The 18,517-nt window shown below is 35.6% G+C and overlaps 1 long non-coding RNA gene across 1 annotated transcript; it reads right to left on the reverse strand.

Moving 5' to 3' along the window:
• Nucleotides 1-5,755: 5,755 nt before the first annotated feature.
• On the reverse strand, nucleotides 5,756-11,453 carry LOC140169063 (uncharacterized). The gene is made up of 3 exons (XR_011861336.1): nucleotides 11,310-11,453; nucleotides 8,398-8,548; nucleotides 5,756-5,957 (listed from the first exon to the last, which is right to left on the reverse strand). It is a non-coding gene; the product is annotated as an uncharacterized lncRNA (long non-coding RNA).
• Between the last annotated feature and the right edge of the window lie 7,064 nt (nucleotides 11,454-18,517).

Consider the following 18,517-nt stretch of genomic DNA (forward strand, 5'->3'; position numbering starts at 1 on the left):
GCCGAGTGCACCCTTGTTCCCAGAATGTTTTGAAAAATAGGGGGTGGGCTTATACCTGAAGGTGGGCTTATACCCGAGTGGTTACGGTAAATGCATGGAAACTTGTAATTGCACATTTAAAAGCAAGTGAAATTGTTCAAAATTGAAAAGGTGTGAAAAATTAATTGTGTGAAAATTGCCACTTTTACAGTAGCATATATGTGACCATCCACCACAACTGAGCCCGGATGTCGCCAGTGCCACTATTGAGATATGCTCCATTGAACTTAACAATAACAATAGGAAACAAAGGATTTATTGACTGTTTTATTGATTTTTCACTACTTAAATGTCAAGTACTATAGACATGATATACATCATTTTAAAGCTAATTTCAAGCAGAATATTTTGGTTGAATATCTCAAAAATGATGATTGGCGACTTCAGGGCTCAGTTGTGCTGAATGGTCACATATTACTATTAATCCATCCCTATTTGCCTACACAGTTCCACCATATGAGAGGAGATCCTCATCTGACAGCATACATGAATTAAAATTGAACCCCAAGTCTTTGAATTTGTTGGTACCTGGTTTGTGTACATACATGTACAATGTTTTGGCCTTGGTGTCCCTCTTTCTGACCTCGGTAGGTTGGCAGATCTGCAATGTCTGGTTCAATTCCCATTCATTATGCTGCCAGATCAAGGCTCTCCTTGCATATGGTGGAACCGTATGATGGTGAATAAGATACGTCAGTATACAGTAATCGCCACAATATCAGTGTTCTCATGGAGACACCATAAAATACCAAATTTATATAAAATCTATTCCTGCATAAAACAAAATTTACCAGAACAGTAAATTTGAAAAGGTCAGATGTAAATTGTGGTACATACAAAGGCTGTATTGGGTATTTTTGTGTTAATATTGTTAATTAAAGCAATGAGATACCTTTTTACTTTGCTAATTAGTGGGAATTAATTAGTGCGAGTGTGAAGTGAGAGATTGGTAAGGTAACAATAAAATACCCTGTTCTAAAAAAACTTTCAAAATATATACAGATTTTGATTAGTTTATGGTAATTTACTAGACCCGGTCTTGAAAGGTCCAGCCGCCAATAGAGGCCGTCAGCCTTTCGCCATCTTGTGGGTACAAATGATCTGTGTGTTCATGCGTCGGACACTACGCGCAAGGCGCAGCGTGCCACGCAGCTGTTATCGCGCCTCAACGCGGTGATTTTGCTGCTCACGCATGGAGATAGAACGACCATCACAGCGTGTACCCACAAGATGGCGGCATATGACGTCACGCTGACGGCCTCTATAGAACACGATTTTTTTTGTTATAGTATAACATTATTAATAACAATATTGCTAAAAAGAAAATACACAAGGCATCCATTTTGTATGTCACGTTTTTGCAGCTGAGCTCTGCAGTTTTATTGCAAGTTTCATAGCAGCTAAGAGAAAGAGATATGAATACAAATCATGTTAAATCTTATAATTGTCAGTATTTTTGCTATAAAGCTATATTTATGGCATGTGATTTATGTAATAAAACTTTACAAACTACATTTCGTTTGATATCAAGTATTTTTTTATCCGTTCATCTGTCTGTCTTGAATGTTACAAAAATTTGTGGATGATATATCTGAAGATCCGTAAGGCGTATGGTGATGAAAGTTGGTGAGGGAATGGGTCTATATGGCACACTGACATCGCCTGGTTAATAATTACATTGTACAGCAGAGATACTAAAATCAATACCCGTGATCGATACACATGAATATGCTATGCACGATTTGATATTCAGACGATAAATCTCGGATACCGGGGTAGAATCTCCCGTAATTTTATTATTCTAATGAAGCCATATTTTTTGCTTGCACTTGAATATATGTGTTGAAAGCTTATGATAGTCGTTAGCTTGCGTATTGAGAAAGAACTGTGCGTATTGAGCTCAAAAGCTGACAAAAATTCTGATTTTATATGTGCAAACTATAGTGCAGCATAGGCCAATCGTGGAGGCAGTCTAAAAGCAGATGACCTCATGGTGTATACCATGCTCGCTCTCCCACACAGGTCAGTCACCAGGCTATTGTCAATAGCCTTAGTCAAATGTCCCTCGGCTCATTATGCGTCTCAAAACTATTAAACAGGTCGGAACAAAATGGCCATGCGTGGCAATGGATTCAACCTACCATGGCGATTTCCGTCCTCATGAAGATATCGAGGCGATGACATTGTATGCTTACTTCTTGCATGATAAGATTTTTGGTGCAGAACACATACTAAATGTGTAATTTGCATATTTATTTACATAATTTATGCAGTTAAAAAAGCTTGTGGACAAGGTATCTGATGAACCATAAGGCGTATGGTGACAAAACTGGTAGAAGGAAGGTCTATTTGCTGATTAGATTTGCAGCACAGATCATGGGTGTCAAGATAGGGGTGCCATGCAGGATGTGGCACAGATGTTTGCATAATTTATGCAGTTGTTCCAAACAAAGGTTTAATGTGTTACCTGACACTCCGTACAACGTTTGGTGATCAAAGCTTGTGGAGTTTTAAAAGATATCATGTGAGGCAATAGCCGCACACGATATCTTTTAAACTCACAGCGAGACAAATATCTTTGTGTATCGTGCGAAATGATCCATTCGATTTTATCATTATTATGCTTCGAGAATCTGATTTTTGGTCAAAAGTGTGATTTTTGGTCAAAAATGTAATTTTATGTCAAAATGTCGGATTTAATTAAAAAATCATAATTAAAAGAGTAAATGAGATATTTCTATTATTCTTTTTGATTTTGAAAGCATTAGTCAAGTTACATAAAGTAGTGTAAAACATGGGCTCAAATTTGATTGCAAAGGTGGTTTCTAGAAAAGGGATACATTTATTTTGCTGCAAAAGGCCTCGCATCCACAAAAGGCGAGAAGGCTAAAAATTGTACCAAACCTATTATTTTAGTTTATCATCAACACTTTATCCAAAACCAAAATGAATCAAATTGAACAAGTAATGATTGCTCAATTAAAAAAGCTGTTTTTCTCAAAAAGTGAATATAAGGCCTTTTGCAACAAAGCTCTTCAAATATGGACTCAATCAATTCAATTTTATATCATCGTCATTAGATAACATTTATTGCAATATTGTTGTCCTCTATATGTAGCATTTAGCCCATATTGGTATCCTGAATAGATTGCATTCCACACGCTATTGCTGCCTTCTAGCGTTAAGACTAATATTGCTATCCTTGATATGCAGGCTTAAGTCAGTATTGCTGTATTCTGTAGATATCATTTAGTTCAATTTCTGTATCTTTAATATGGTATCTTCAAGCGATTGAGTCAATATTGCTATTTTATGTAGCTAGCATTTAGCCAATATCACTATCTACGGTATGGCATTTGATCCAATATTGTTATCTTCAGTAGATAGCATTTAGTACAATAATATTGATATCATTTAGTAGATATCATTTTATGTAGCTAACATTTAGCCAATATCACTATCTACGGTATGGCATTTGATCCAATATTGCTATCTTCAGTAGATAGCATTTAGTACAATATTGATATCATTTAGTAGATATCATTTCATGTAGCTAGCATTTAGTCAATATCACTATCTACGGTATGGCATTTGATCCAATATTGCTATCTTCAGTAGATAGCATTTAGTACAATATTGATATCATTTAGTAGATATCATTTTATGTAGCTAGCATTTGGCCAATATCACTGTCTACTGTATGGCATTTGATCCAATATTGCTATCTTCAGTAGATAACATATAGTCCAATATTGCCATCTTCAATAGATAATATGTAATACAATATTGCTATATTCAGTAGATAGCATTTGGACCAATATTGATATCTTCAGCATACAGCATTTAGTCTAATATTGATATCTTCAGTAGATAGCATTTAGTCCAATATTACCAACTTCAGTAGATAGCATTTGATCCAATATTGCTAACTTTAGTAGATAGAGTTTATCCCATTGGACTAAATGTTATCTACTGAAGTTAGCAAAATTGGATCAAATTGTATCTACTGAAGTTGGTAATATTGGACTAAATGCTATCTACTGAAGATATCACTGAATGCTATCATAGATACTGCTATCTACAGTAGATATCATTTAGTCCAATATTGATATCTTATAGTTTATCCCATTGGACTAAATGATATCTACTGTAGATAGCAGTAACTATGATATCTACAGTAGATAGCATTTGGTCCAATATTGCCATCTTCAGTAGATAGCATTTAGTCCAATATTGCTATCTTCAGTAGATATCATATGGCCAATAGCATTGATTCCAGCTTTAGTAGGGGCCTAGATAGAATTTAGTTCAATATTGATATCTACAGTAGATAGCATTTGGTCCAATATTGATATCTTCAGTAGATAGAATTGATTCCAATTTTGCCATCTTCAGTAGATAAGATAGCATTTAATCCAATATTGATATCTTCAGCAGGTAGCATTTAGTCTAATAACGATATCTTCAGTAGATAGTATTTAATCTAATATTGCTATCTTCAGTAGATAGCATTTAGTCCAATATTGATATTATTTAGTAGATATCATTTTATGTAGCTAGCATTTGGCCAATATCACTGTATAAGGTATGGCATTTGATCCAATATTGCTATCTTCAGTAGATAGCATTTAGTCCAATATTGATATCTTTAGTAGATATAATTTAGTCCAATATTGATATATTTAGTCCAATATTGATATTTGTAGTAGAAATTATTTGGCCGATATTGCTATCTTCAGTAGAGAGCATTGATTCCAATATTGCCATTTTCAGTAGATAGCATTTCATCCAATATTGATATCTACAGTAGATAGCATTTGGTCTTATATTGATATCTTCGGTAGATATTTTTTTAAATAAATTAATTAATTAATTAATTAATGAATTAATGAATTAATGAATTAATTAATTAATTAATTAATTAATTAATTAATTAATTAATTAATTTATTTATTTATTTATTTATTTATTTATTTATTTATTTATTTATTTATTTATTTATTTATTTATTTATTTATTTATTTATTTATTTATTTATTTATTTATTTATTTATTTATTTATTTATTTATTTATTTATTTATTTATTTATTTATTTATTTATTTATTTATTTAACCTGGGGTGACCAATCAATGCACTGGCACTATTTTCCCTTGGCTCCCAGGTGCTTGAATCCCTAAATCAGAAGTTGTTAGATATAGTCCGGCATGAGAATTTTCAGTTTTAAAACTGAATTCAGTTTTTGTTTTTGTTTTTCAAAATTTCCGCAACTGTATTTAATTCCAGCCTCTTTTTGGTACTTTTTGCCCAATTTCACGCGCATTTTCCTTTTCATTTTTGAAAGTGCAGTCTCATGCCTGTATAATAAATAACGTGTTTGGTGTTGAGTGAACCCGTGCAATTGAAAAATGAAATGATTTTTGTAACGAAAGGAAACATTATTAAGAGTTAACCAGTGTCGTAATCCACCGCGATTTATTTGTTCTATTCTGCATCATTTTCATTTAGATTAATGTTCACTGTTATCTTATGATATGTAACAATACCGAACAGAGTTAAAATCCATGACGATCGAAAACAGAATCTATTATTTTATCGTATAAAGATATCAGAATCACCAGAACCTTCTGGCTCTAAGCCTACGATACAAATCACGAGGATATTTTCGTTTTTAAATTAAAGTCATTGCAAATCCCGTGTGTGAAAAGTGCTTTATTTATTTCCAAACGCCAAACTTTACTGATATCATTTACTAGGGGTGACTAAGAAGCCCCATTCATTCAAAGAAACTTCACCCTGGAGGGGGCCTAGATCGAAATTTGTTGTGCAGAGTTGGCAAATGGTGACCCAGATTCGATTTTTTGCTCTTTGTTTCTTCCGTTCTCTTTTGCCCAATCTCCAATCCTTTGTCGTGGGCCTCTATAATAACAAAGTATAATGAAAAAAATAAGCAAGTAAATAAAACGTAATCCAGATTTGTACACAACTATTTTTAGAAAAATATTACTAATATGAGTAACAATACAAAATGTGCTTGATTGTGGCTGTAATTTAGACTTATTTTATCCAGCATCGGAACGAGCTTGCAACAACAGTTGACCATCCCAACAATCTTTGTGCAATAAACAACAAACGCAACGGCAACAGGCACAGCAACAAACAGTAACAGATATCGAATTTAGCAAGAAGTTACCCGGTGAAAATGGTGAAAATGGTAAATTATAATAATATGAAAAGTTCTATTTTGAAGCAAAAATAAATGATAAACTTTTTTGCAAGATTTTTTCTCATGTTTACATGCAAGATTTCTAAACGTTGAGTTTCCAGTTTTACGTCATGGTCGCCAAAAATGTCAGTCCAATCGAAAGTCACCTAATTTTTTCTTAATCATGGAACAGCAAACTACCGGAAGTCATGAGAGCAAAAGTTGAAAAGTCGCTCAATGTTTTTTCTTAACCATTGCTTGGTTGTTCTGGGCAGCAAATTGTCGAGGGGAAAATCTTCAAAAATCTGCACTACAAGCAGGTTGCACTCATCACATGTGTATGTCTGTATTCATAGAATAGAATACAATACCGTTTTTGTCCGATACTAAACTTAGGCTACAGGTGCCAGTGAGCGGAATGATATAAATATTCTATAGAATTACGACCGAGGTCTTTATCCCTGTTCCTTGACATCTATGGTTCAATGCAGAGGTACCGCATGAACGTAATAGTGCAGTGCGATATGTTAATGTTATTTTAACCTATTGCTATGGTAGTTCATTCTGTTACATCATCACTTCTACGGCGAATAGGTGTCGATCGTACGACACCATGAATATTGATTCGCAATATTTTCCAATTATGTCAGCGCTCAATTCGGACACATTAGATGAATAAATAAAGTTTCATTCCGTTGATTTGCAATTCGACATAGAATATTCGATATAACATTCCTTCGCTATTTAAGGGCTGGGGTATGAACGTTTGGACAGTATTTATTTTTGGACATTAGAGCACATCAGACATATCGAATTGCATTCTGAATACGAAATTCGCAATTTAATACACATTTTATGGCAAATCATTAAAAATTGATATTTTTGATATTTAACAGTACTTGAAGTAAACTTGATAAATCTGATGATTTATACTTAAAGTGTATGTAGGTGGGATGAAAAGCCGACGATCAATTGAAAATTTTGACCTTTCGTATTGACGATATGGATTTTTTCCCAAAACACCAAAACAAAAATAGTCTTTTTGGGGGAAAAAAATCCATATCTTCAATATGAAAGGTCAAAATTTTCAATTGACCATCGGCTTTTCCTCCCTGCTACATACACTTTAAGAATATATCATTAGATTTATATAATTTATTTCGAGGACTGTTATATATCAAAAATGTGAAAAATATCAAATTTTTATAATTTGTCATAAAATTTGTATTATATTGTGATTTTGACCTTTCATATCTTCAATATGAAAGGTCAAAATTTTCAATTGACCATCGGCTTTTCCTCCCTGCTACATACACTTTAAGAATATATCATTAGATTTATATAATTTATTTCGAGGACTGTTATATATCAAAAATGTGAAAAATATCAAATTTTACGACTTTGTCATAAAATTTGTATTACATCGTGAATATAAAAAAAAGAAAATTATTTGATATCAGAAAGACATGCTTCGTATTCAGAATGCAATTCGATACGTCTGAGGTGCTCTCATGTCCCACAAAAAATACTGTCGAAACGCAATAAACGCTCATTTTAGATCCCTTAATCGATTCCAATTCTATTTCAAGTAATGTTTATTTTCTAACGAATATTTGATGACGTAAAATTGATAATGTGACGTGTAGGAGGCACTCCCATATTGACATACGTCATGTGCCCATGAAAAGACCCTGGTATTTTTGGCAAATCCTACACCCAATGACCCCGTTTGTCAGCAGCCTATACTGAATGACCCCTATTTTGAACAATTGAAAATTTCAGCAAAATTGAAATTTCAGCAAAATGAACAAGTTTTGTCTGTTTTGTACTGTAAAATTGGGTAAAAAGCTATTTTTGATTATTGTTAACGATGTGAAATTTTGGGCGCTCACATACAAAATCACCCAATTTTTGACGTTGCCAACACCACCCCCTTTTTTCTGAAAATTTCTACACCGATAGACCCCTAGTTTCATACGCTGATGGGCACAGGTACGTCACTTTCATACTCGAGTGCCCCCCCTGGCATCAAACATTCGGTAGAAGTTAAACATTACTGCGAATAGAATAGGAATAGATTAGACAACGAAGACATTTTTTACATATATTACATTGAATATAAAAAAAGTCTAGCGCCCGTAAATCCAAACCTACCTTCATAACCTGCATTCCGGGCTGAATAAATATATATATCAGGGTGTTTCCGGGATTTTGCAGCAAAGACCAGAGATGAATTCATGACCATTAAGATCCCCACGCAGAAGATAACGAATTTAGGCTGCATCATCATGAGATATATGTAAAACTGTAAGAAAAATTAATGAAATATTTTACCATTCCTGTACATTTCATTCATTCATTTATTTTGTTATACTTCCAAGAAGGTTCGTTGGTGTGCCTATGCTGGCAGAAATTGGTGTTAAAAACTTACCTTTTACACAGGTTTAAGGGATCAGATAGCAACTTCTGCACATTATTTTTTGAGGGACCTGAGAGCACATCAGACAAACCAAATTTATAAGTTAATTGGTTATTGCGGCATGTACAATGGTGTAGGCTGCAGAGTAAATTAATGGAATTTCTGGAAACATGCAAGTAAGCCCGTTAATATTCATAAATATGCAAATAACTTCACCCAAAACTATACAAGTACATGTACGATCATCATACTCTATCAGCCTGCACTGTAAATCCCTAAGATTTGTGATGTCTTTGTGGGAGAAGAACAGATTTCCAAATATGAACCCTATTCTGAAAAGGTTCATGTAGATAATAATAGGCTAACGCCTAACATGTTAAAAAGTGTTACAGTTATGGATTATACAGTGTTTCTAGTTTGAGATTAATCAGTACTGTTATCATGGTTATTGGGTAAAATCCGATAAAAAAATCGTGTCGCACACATTGGATTCTATTTTTCACGAATACTTTAGCTCGCACTGTAAATTCCTTTTGTAAAATCAAACAACCAAACTGCACGCTCAAAAATGGAAATGTTTTTTAATCTTGGATTAATTCCTTTTGTAAACCACATGAAGTTGTTTGATGGATATAGCCAAAACACTGTGTCGCAAATCAGAGGATGATTTAAGCACTTCCCAGCAAGTCTTGCGGTTAGCACAGCTGTGTGAGTGAACACGACACCACTGTCCGCCCACTGCATACACACGTGCATGGTTAAATTTGAATTTGGACAGATATATTTACAGTAAAAACACCTTCTAGAGGTTGGTCGATTTCACATTTTATGTTATATACAGTAGGTATGAATTATCCTTCATGCATACATCACTTTAGATCTGAAATCGACCAAGAAATAATGACACACGGGCAATTCTAAAACAACATCTTTTGCACAGAGTTCAATGGGATTTGAAAAGTAAAGTGGCAGTTGAAACTCTAGTGATAACACTTTTACAGTGCATGATGGGGCTTCCTTAAATCATCCTCTGGTCGCAAATGAAATATTCTTGATATTTAATGTTGCTCGTTCTTAAGCAAACGTGTATGGCAAGCCAAGGGGGCCAAAAGCGTGGAACAGCTACGCGTAGCTTCTTTCTCGTTACGAGCAGCTGTTTGACCAATCAAAATAGTCAAATTTAATCACGTGGTTAGGTCGTTAGCTGCGCGTAGTATAGTTATAGGTATCCTCTTTCACAATTATTATCTTGTAATTAATTTACGGAATTAGCATATAGATAACGAACGGGTAAAGGAGGCCAAATCACAGCACGTGTCAAGAGAACATGTTGCTAATGCCTGGCTAAAATGACACAAAGCATATTTATTTAGTGTTTCCAAGTTTACACCGTGTTTAATAGCAAGTAACTTTATACTCGTGCTGTATTAGCGGTACAGTGGATATGAAGGTCAAACAACAAGTACTACTGATGTAAAGCGCTGTGTAAAGATATTGCAGGGAAAGCGATATCACATGCCACTGTGTAAATATGGAGAGAGTAAAATGGGTCATCATTTTTTTCTTAGAAGGGATGTTGGGTCCTAAATTTACAAAAAGTTAGCGTCAATAAATTGCGGCCCTCACTATTTCGGCATCAAAATGTTATGACCCCCGACTCCCACCACCGATACACCTTACCTAAAAATGTATTGAATTAGTCTTTTTGAATACAATAAACACACTATCTGTAGTCATCTTGTGACTCCCTACATTTTGTCATTATCAATTTATGCCCCCCTCCCCTTATTTTTCTTTCCAAAAAGTATGACCCCTATATTTGGGATCCCCTTCCGAAGAAAATGATAGCCCCTAAATATAGAACAATCATCATTCTGTTCAGATATTACTTTATAATAGCACCTATACCATTTTTTGCTGATATACTACAGATATTTTCATTTACAAAATTAACAACGTAATATTTGTGAGAGAGGATGTTTACATCAGCTCCACGTGTTTAAAACTGCGAATCTGATTGGTTAATAAGCTGCACGTAACGAGAAAGAAGCTGCGCGTAGCTAGTCCGACGTTCTGAGCCGCTTAGCTTGCCATAAACGTGCATTCAGTTCGAACATGGCTCGTATTTGTAGTAACGGTCTATACTGATAAAAACCATCGAAATATGTCACAAGGTTTCGTGAAACCTACGTTACCACGATATGTTAACACGTACCTTAGTCGTTCAGTGCAAACTGAACCAAATTGTCCTTAAATATACGATTTATCATGCAAGTTATAGGAATGTTATGTTGTCAGGACTACATGATTTGTGTATTTGAGGAAAACATCCTATAGGAAATACGAAGGTTCTGACCGTATGGTTAAGAAATGTAACATACGTTACCATAAAGTGCAAGATTAAAACGAACATGTGACTTTAAACTGTTGAGCAAATTATAGCAGGAGGTGTACTGGATCAATTTAATTAATATTATTTCATTAACGCATTTCCAATTTTCTTCAATTTAAAAAACAAACAAAAAACCTTTACATGTATATATAATTTTATCCAAAATTGTTTCCAGTCTCACGGAAAGAGCCCTTCCCTTTTTGTGCCTTCTCACCTAATGGTGACAAATCTCCCCAAAATGGTTGCCGTACATACCTGTAACTTCCAAAGTCGGAGAGCTCCACGTACATTATGTCGTAGATGCAGTATTGTAATAAATGAGACATACATGTAGTATATGCCTATACTTTGATCAACTCGTAAACACTATCAGCGGGAATTATTAGGCTTTTACCACTACGCCGAAAAGTAGACCCACGTTAAGAGTGATATAGTTGATCTGCTTGGTCTAGGACTTCATTTAATAATTTCTAATACTTCTGGCGAGATGTCACGAGACAATTCTCCAAAATAAAATACATTGATATTAATCCGCGATGTTTTAAGGCTCGACGATTACGAGCTATAAATCAAACTATAGTCGTAAATTTAGGTACTTTAATTGTATTAAAGAAATAAAAGGTATTTTATAATATTTTATTATGTCATAAGATATTTAACGATAGTCGAATGCACGTGCATGCAGTATTGTAATAAATAAGACGTAGCTCTGTATAGGTGTGTTGTCTTATTAGGCTAATGTCCGGTAAGCATTTATTTACCCATCGTTTCAAAATTCTTGAAAAAGCAGTGTACAACCAACTTGAAATGTACTCATCTAATAACAATTTGATTTATAACCTGCAATCTGGTTTCAGACGCTCATATTCTACTGATAATATATGCCTAATTCACCTCAACACATATTATTAGATCACAGATGGCTGATGTTAAATATACTGGCATGGTGCTCCTAGACCCGCAAAAGGCATTTGACACGGTAGAACATGATATCCTTTGTAGCAATTGCAAGCTTTGGATATTCACATTGACTCTGTTAAATGGTTCAAATCATCTCTATCTGATAGACAACAGATTGTTAGTGCAAAGCAAGTTGAATCCAAACCCATGAATATGTGGCGTGACACAGGGTAATATATTACGCCCACTGCTCTTCTTATGTTATGTTAACGATATGTCATCAAGTGTTACCTGTAATATTTTGTTATATGCTGACGACAGTGCGCTATTCACATCCCACAAAGACCCTAAAGTAATTTTCAATATTTTAAGTAGAGAACTTGAGTTTTGCAGACAGTTGCTGTCAAAATGTGTAACTTTGGATGTATTCTTTAGCATGTGATTGCCTTGGCAGAATTAAAAAAACCCGTTCTACGGGTCCTACCCGTCCTGACCGACCCAGACTTTCAAATACTACAAATGAATGCTGACCTAAATTTCTTTTTTGATTGTTTTTGCATTCAAAATAATTACAGATTTTGATGGTTTTAGGCTCATTTGCAAAAAATAGGTCCACCCGGGTAACCATACTAGAAAGGTCCAGCCACCCGTAACACAGGATTTTTTTTTGTGGCCAAAAATATAGTTTAATACTAACAAGAACAATATTGATTACAAAATACACAAGGCATCCATTTCGTACATCACGTTTTTGCAGCTGAGTTTTTCAGTTTTATTGCAAATTTCAAAGCAGCTAAGAGAAAAGAGATATGAATACAAATCATGTAAAATCTTTATAATTGTCAGTATTTTTGCTTTAAAGCTATATTTATGGCATGTGATTTATGTAATAAAACTTTACAAACTGTATTTTGTGTGATGTTACAAAATTTGTGGACGATAGGGCCTATATCTGACGATCCGTATGGTAAGGCATATGGTGATAAAATTTGGTTAGGGAATGGGTCTATATGGTTAGTTCTTGCATGATTAGATTTTTGGTGCAGAACACATACTAAATGTGTAATTTTTATATTTATTTACATAATTTATGCAGTTAAAAAAGGTTTCTGGCCAAGGTATCTGATGATCCATAAGCTTAGCATATGGTGACGAAACTAGTAGAGGGAAAGGTCTACTTGCTGATTAGATTTACAGCACAGATCATGGGTGTCAGGATTAGGGGTGTCATGCAGGATGTTTATTTATTTATTTATTTATTATTCATTAGGCATTTCAACAAAAATATACAGCAAAATTAGACCAGCAAGCAAGGGCTGCCAGGGCCCAACAAAAGTGGCAAATAAAGCACTGACATCTAAAAGATGAGTGGACCCCACCCTTGCAAGCTGGTCATGAAAATAAACAAAGTATTGCACTATAAATACACATAAAAATTACAAAGATTATTAACACATTAAAAGTACAAACATTTTTTAAAAACAGCACTATGTTAAAACTAGAAGCATGAAGCCCCAAGATACAAGAGACACAATATATTGCACTTAGCCAAGCAGGAAAGAACAAACCACAACATAATGAGATAATGCCCCCCCTCCCACCCTATCACCACAACAAAACATAGATGGCACCAAGGATTAAATTTCTTGAATGGACTGAAAGTAGTCTCTCAAGTGGGATTTGAAGCAGTTAAAGCTATTGCACAAATAAATATCAGTGATGTGACGGGGAGGTCAGACCATTTTTGGGGAAGCGTTGGATGGAATGATAAAGAAAAGCATCAGTTTTGGCTTTGAGATGGTGAAAAATAAGGTGATCGGGATGCCTACTATTTGGACGGATTTTATTTAAAGCAGGCATAGCATTGCAGCAGTCAACATTGAGGAGGCATTTGGAAACAAGTGAAATGGACATGAATTCACGTCTTTGGGACAAATAACTGAGGTCAAGACGCGCCAAACGAACATTGTACTCCTCCTTGGTGGCTGTCCTTTGAACGCGTTCAAGAGCATTTTTGAGACGCTTTGTGTGGGGCATCCAGACAGGGGAGCAATAATCGAGGATGGGCAAGACCATGGTCCGATATAATTGGAGAAGAACCTCTGGGGGAGATTCCCCGGCCACATGGCGAATAAAACCAAGAAGTTTGTTGCTTCTTGCTATAACATCCTTAACATGAGCATCCCAATTAAGCTTATCTGAGATGATGACACCCAAGAGGGGAAGATTATTTACCTGATCAAGATTGATGTTGTTAATACTATACACTGATGGATATGAAGTACGTTAACGAGTGATAGATATAAATTTACATTTGGTAGGATTCAATTGAAGTGAATTACGAGACGACCATACTGAAAGATTGTCAAGATCCATTTGTAAATCCCTTACATCATTAGCATTGTAAATAGCACGATAAAGAAATGTATCATCAGCAAATTGCCCGATTCCAGAGGTCATGTGCTGGCCTAGATCATTGGCATAAATGGTGAAGAGCAGGGGGCCAAGAACAGAGCCCTGAGGAATTCCAGAAAGGACCGAGACCCAATCAGCACTCTGCCCTCTAAAAGACAAAGGAACTGATCCAGGCAAGCAGTTGACCTCTGATACCATAAGTTTTTTCAAGTTTAGAAATTAGAATGTTATGTGATATACAGTCAAATGCTTTGCTGTAGTCTAGAGAAATGAGGTCAACTTGAGTAGATTTACTGTCCATTAATTCCAAGAGTTCATTTGTTTTATCAAGTAATAGTGTACAGCATGATAAACCAGGCTTAAAGCCATGTTGACTTAATGATAAGAGATTGTTGTTACCTAGATGGACACGAAGGTTGTCAGCCACGATGCTTTCAAGCATTTTACAGACAATACTAGTCAGAGCGATGGGCCTGTAATTGGCAACATTTGAGCGGTCCCCTTTTTATAAACAGGGACAATATTGGCTTGTTTCCAGCCGCTAGGAAGGTGACCAGAACTAAGAGAAAGATTAAATAATTTGGTGAGAATTGGAGCAACCTGGTACATGCAGAGCTTAAGCATCCTCGCTGACAAACCATCGGGACCAACAGCACCATCGGTTTTAATTTTTTTGATGCGGTGTAAAACTTGGTCTATGGTTATTTGGAGGGAGCATAAGGGGGTCACAGGTAATAAGGGAGATGTGATATCAAAGGCTGGAGAGGTGGGGGCAGTAAAGTAGCTAGCAAAAGTTTGGTTAAAATTGTCAGCAATAACGGCCGGGTCAGAGCACAGTTTGCCGTTGACAACAAATGATTTAACATCGGGTTCTTTCTTGCGACCACGAACAAAAGACCAAAAGCGTTTTTTACTGTCGTCAGCAGTGAGGAGAGAATGAAGGTAGTTACTGTAAGCAGCTTTTATACCATTGGATACCCTGTTACGAGTTTTTTTAAATGCAGCCCAATCAGTTTGTGATTGAGAAGACTTCGCCTTGCGAAAAAGGGCATGTTTACGAGTTATGAGTCTGTGCATTTCTGGTGTAATCCAGGGCTTGGGACGTTTTCTTTGAGTGCGAGAAGGTATGGAGTCCCTAACACATGCCATGAATAAATCGAGAAATTGATCCCAGGCACCATCGATGTCGAGGGGGAGCAAGACGTCCCATGCAGTCCGGGAAACAAGATTTTGCAATTTAATCTTGTCAGCCTTTGCATAAACAAAGCATGTCCGGAGAGGGTTTTGAAGGCGACTCGGAGTACCACGGATGCGAAATTTCACACCCAAGTGATAAGACTTGCCAAGCCCATCAGTGACGTCAACATTGCAAATACGGTCCGGTCTTGATGTAAACAGCAGATCTAACATGGTACCATCTTCAGGGTTCATGGCAGAATGGCGGGGACAAGTAACCTGATTAATGTGGCACATATGTTAGCATATTTATGCAGCTGTCCCCCCCCTCTAAAAAAAAAAAGGTTATGGATGAGATACCTGACAATCCGTATAACGCTTGGTGGTAAAGCTGGTGAAGATGCGTTGGGGTGGATCACGATGTGTCAGGGTGGGTCAAGGGGTGTCAGGTTGGGTCAAAGGGTGTCAAGATGAGTTAAGGAGTGTCAGGTGGGTCAAATGTTGGCGTTGAGGGTCAAGTGATGTCAAGGTGGATCAAGTGTGTCAGGATTGGTCATGTGGTGTTCAGTTCAGTTCAGTTCAGTTTTATTTTCATCTCAACACACATACATATAAATAACATGATATAAAAAAAAAAAAACATTTTGTAATAAATTAGTAACAATGCAATGCCAAATAATTTATAATTGAGATACCAATATTAATATTACAAAATAATATTTTAACAATGTGGTATGAGAGATGTGGATGCCACAGAAACGCAAAGCGTGTAAAGTTGTGGCACCCATTTGAAAGTTACAGACAAGTCTATAGCTTAAATACAATATTCGATATTTATAAGGTTACAAATTCTATGAATGCCATAGACAGACAACATAAAGTCCGAAAAATCAATGAAGCATAAAATGCGAACTAAAGCAGCGCATGTAAATCCATCATGCAGGAGAAAGCACTTTAAACATCATCATGTAAATATCCATTGATGAGGTTTTGTTTGAATGTTTTTTTAAATACTGTAGGAGACGGGATGAGTTTAAGGGATTGGTCAAGATCATTCCAGAGGAGAGCACCATGTGTTTTGATGGTGTTGCTAGCAAAAACCGTATTAAATAATTGGATGTGAAAGTCTTTAGAATGTCTGGTATCGTGTGTATGGATGTCGTCATTAGTAGTAAAGAAGTTGTCGTAGAGGTCATTTGGTAGCATTTTGTAATGAAATTTATGCATAAAAAATGCTGTTTGAAATTTGAAAATGTCATGAATCTTAAGGGCATTTAATTGGTGGAAAAGTGGGTCAGTGTGGGCGAGCCACAAAGAATTTGTGCACGTCCTAACAACTCGTTTTTGTAGGAGAAAAAGAGAATCCAGATTGGCGTTGTTTTTATCTGCCCAGACAATTGCACAGTAAGTTAAATAGGGAAGCACAAGTGTATTATACAGGGTGTCCCAGAATGATCTGTACCGGGAAAGATGGAATTTTTTAGGTATGAAGGGCATGTTGAATGGTCATATTGTTTTGCATTTTAAGTTATACATATATTTAGCTTTCTCAGATTTTTTTAGATTTTAAAAATTTGATGTTTCTAGTAGATGTTATAGAAGATTGCGTAAAAATGGTGAATTCTAAGTTTTGACAACGCAACCTATTTTGAAAATCTGTAACATTACTAACCGTTCAGCACAAAGTTATTTAGAAAAAGTTATGCAGGTATTTTGGTTGTGCCCTGTTCATATTTCCACTTAATAGCCGATATCTATCTATTATTTATGACGTTACGAAGCAAGCATTATATGGAATTAAGGATGTGTGGCCTAATCCCATTCTCTCTTTGGCGGTAGTTTTAAATATAGTTATTGTGGTGTGATGTCCATGTCATTTGAAATGCTTGCAGAGATCGAACTGCTTGTGGTACAGAAAAGACGGCTCCTCAATTTACTGTGCAGCAACGTGGATTTCTTTCAAAAACTTACTGGCAAACCGGCAGCTATGTTGAGACGCACAGAAGATTAATTAGACGATAGTGTATAACGTAAAGAAGTTTGACGAGCACGGAACTGTCAGGAATCGGCAGAGTGAAGCTTCAGGTGCTCGTAAGACTGTAAGAACTTGAGCGAACATTGCCGCTGTCCGGCAAGCTTTAAGGCCCAACCCCAACAGTAGTTGTCGTCGAAATGCTGTGCCAAACATCCCACGTTCTTCATTTAATCGTATCGTGCCATTTTTCAAAGGTATGCGAGTCGTTTTTCATCGATTTTACATTATTGCATGCCACGCCAAAACAAATAAAGGTAGCGTGCTGAAATTAACAGAATAAGTAGGAGACATGTCCAACATTATAATGCTGGTATCAAAAATATATACACTGCCCGTCTTCTATTTTTAGTTATTTTCGCAAACACGGTACAAATCATTCTGGGACACCCTGTATAAGGTTTGCAAAGAGGCCTCCGGTAGAAAAGGGCGGACTTTACGTATAATACCATTATATTTTGACACAATTTTAGTGATGTGTGTAGTGTGTGATTTCCAGCTGAGGTTATCATCAATAAGTAGGCCTAGAAATTTGGTAGTATGAACCAGATTTAATTCTGTATTATCTATTAGTACTTTTATATTGATTTCAGATTTATTATTGTATTTATTTTTAAAAAGCATATAATTAGTTTTTTTGATGTTTAGTGAAAGTTTATTTAATTTAAACCAATTTGATATTAAAATAAGCTCAGCATTAATGATTCATTCGAGGTGATGGTGATCTTAATGCGAGAAAAGTATGTTGGTATCATCTGCGAAAAGGATAAAATGTGGGATTTTGGAACACAGGGGAAGGTCATTAATATATAATAAGAAGAGGAGGGACCAAGAATTGACCCCTGTGGAACTCCGCAGGTGATATTCGTGAGAGGAGAAACTGCTTCATTAAATACCACACATTGTTTCCTATCACTGAGATAATTTCGAATCCATGTAT

Source organism: Amphiura filiformis, chromosome 14, assembly GCF_039555335.1.
Source record: "Amphiura filiformis chromosome 14, Afil_fr2py, whole genome shotgun sequence".
Lineage (NCBI taxonomy): Eukaryota > Metazoa > Echinodermata > Ophiuroidea > Amphilepidida > Amphiuridae > Amphiura > Amphiura filiformis.